The sequence below is a fragment of the Magnolia sinica genome, chromosome 19, assembly GCF_029962835.1.
Source record: "Magnolia sinica isolate HGM2019 chromosome 19, MsV1, whole genome shotgun sequence".
Classification (NCBI taxonomy): Eukaryota; Viridiplantae; Streptophyta; class Magnoliopsida; order Magnoliales; family Magnoliaceae; genus Magnolia; species Magnolia sinica.
This window is the reverse complement of record NC_080591.1, coordinates 21060379-21062745: the sequence shown is the minus strand read 5'-3', so window position 1 is coordinate 21062745 and position 2367 is coordinate 21060379. Positions and strand designations below refer to the sequence as shown.

The 2367-nt window shown below is 36.8% G+C and overlaps 1 non-coding gene across 1 annotated transcript; it reads right to left on the bottom strand.

Annotated features, from left to right (window-relative positions):
* Positions 1-948: 948 nt before the first annotated feature.
* Positions 949-1028, bottom strand: TRNAL-UAG (transfer RNA leucine (anticodon UAG)). The gene has a single exon. It is a non-coding gene; the product is annotated as a tRNA-Leu (tRNA).
* Positions 1029-2367: the final 1339 nt, after the last annotated feature.

Below are 2367 nucleotides of genomic sequence, written 5' to 3'. Positions count from 1 at the left end.
ACTGTGAATGTACGTGGTTTACCCACACCGTCCATCCATTTTTACTGCTAATTTTAAGGGTTGATCCCAAACTTGAAGTAAATCCAAAGCTCAAGTGGACCATTACACAGGAAACAGTGTGGAATAATGATTTCCACCGTTGAAGCATTCCTAGGGTCCAAAGTAATTTTTATTTGTCATCAAACCTGTTCATAAGATCACAAAGACATGGATGAAGAGAAACCACAAACATCAGCTTGATCCAAAACTTCTTTGGCCTCCAAAAAATTTTCAATGTTAGAGGTTCAAACAAACTGTTTCCTGTGGTGTGGTCCAATTGAGATTTTAATTTAATTCATTTTTGGGATCAAGCCCTAAAATGATCTGTTAACATGGATTAACGGAGTGGATAAAATAAATAAATAACAGTGGATCCCACACAGTTTCCTCAGTACGCTAAGGGTACTGAGTTACTCGGTACGCAATCCGCTTCCTAAACGGTCGATCCAGTCTGGCCCCAAAAAAGCAAGAGAATGGGCCACACCATGATGATCAACTGGTTCCAAGATAAGGCTGGTATGGACCACACCCCAGCATCCATCAGCTTTGATCCTACTAATTAAATGAATGGTCCTGATTTTCATACCAGCCTGATTTTAAACCACTGCAAGTTCTAGGTCGGGCCACTTGATGGACAGTCCTGATTTTAAGCAACAAAGTGTTCGACATGGGGCCGCCTGATGAATGGCCCTGATCGCACAAGTTCAGTGCGAAAACAAAATGGAATTTATTTTCATAGAACATAATCAACATGGACCAGTGATCATATCATTATAGTATTTAACTCCTAATGGTGGACAAGCGTGATTTTAAACCGCTAAAAGTTTAATGTGGGGCCTGCATGATGGACGGTTCTGATTTGAATAAAAAAAAAGAAGAAAAGAAGAAGAATATAAGTTCAAAATAATTTGACAGCTGTGGGATTTGAACCCACGCCCTTTCGGACCAGAGCCTAAATCTGGCGCCTTAGACCACTCGGCCAAACTGTCTTAATGCCATTATGAATATACATAATAAAATATTACCGTATGTACTTACTAGAGGACCGTTGAGGTTAAAGATGGATGCATGGTAGAGTGTTCAAGGAACGTGAAAAGATTCTGGTTAATGGTTAGGATCATCTGATTGGTGTGGTTTATTTAGTGTTGATTACTAATTCAGATACAATCATTCAACGTAGATGAGCCCTGCCATCTACTAAGAAGTAATGTCTTTTCTATAAAGTATTTGATGATCAATGTTTTACTTATGTAATGGATGGATGTATTGCACCTTTGGAATATAAAAATCTATTTATTATTGTATGTGTAATGTGTTATTATTTTTGGGAAACATTAGAATAGTGGTCAATTTTTTCAATAAAACTTCAGGAATTATTAAAAATAGATATTTATGCATATTTAGAAATCAAAACATTACAAAATATAAGTACAAATAATATATTTTCTTCATATATAATTCTAATTTATGTAGTGTCTCATTGAACTGGTATATGTATATTCAAAGTAAATTCATATAATTCATGAAGGTAAGAAGACATGTATGAAAATACAAACAATACAATAAAAAGCCCAAGCAGAAGTAAAAAAACTAAAAATATATCTGTGAATAATGTGTGTGGTTGTTGTTGGAGCCAATACCTTATAAAACCAATGTGAGCTCTAATCTATTAACCATGTGCATCTGATTAGGGCGATCTCAGTTGTAGATCATGATGATCATGAGTCCTTGGTGGACATCCCATTAATCATCAGTATATAATGTTACCTTGAATATTCATTATGGGTTTGTTGAGTGATTCCTCTAATAGTCATTGAGAACCAAAGATTGGACATGGCGATCATTGACCTAGGAGGGTCATGGTTCATGGATCTCAGTACCTTATTAGACCATGACCATCATAGGTGCATGGGACACATTCGTGGATATTAGTTCATGAGATGCATAACAATTTTGTGTGAGAGGATTGACTTGAGTCATGATGGACATTCTCCACCATTGAGAACCCACTGAGTATCTTTTTATGCCTTACCTTTACCCTACACAGAAGTGTGAGTGTGCCATGAACAAAAGGATTCAAGTTCGGAACTTTGGTCATGTTCATTGGTGGATCGATATCAAGCTAACATTCTGGGGACTCATTAGTCTGGACTATGATTGTAATATTAGGACTTGATGATGTATGAAAGATGATTAATCCTTAGACTTGAGGATGTGTGAGGGTCACGATATTGACTAGTTGAATTTGACTCTTCTTATGAGGTCCATGTAGGGCCAATAAAGTGGATGCACCTGGGTACTTCCCTCAGGAACCGTTGATTCTTATAC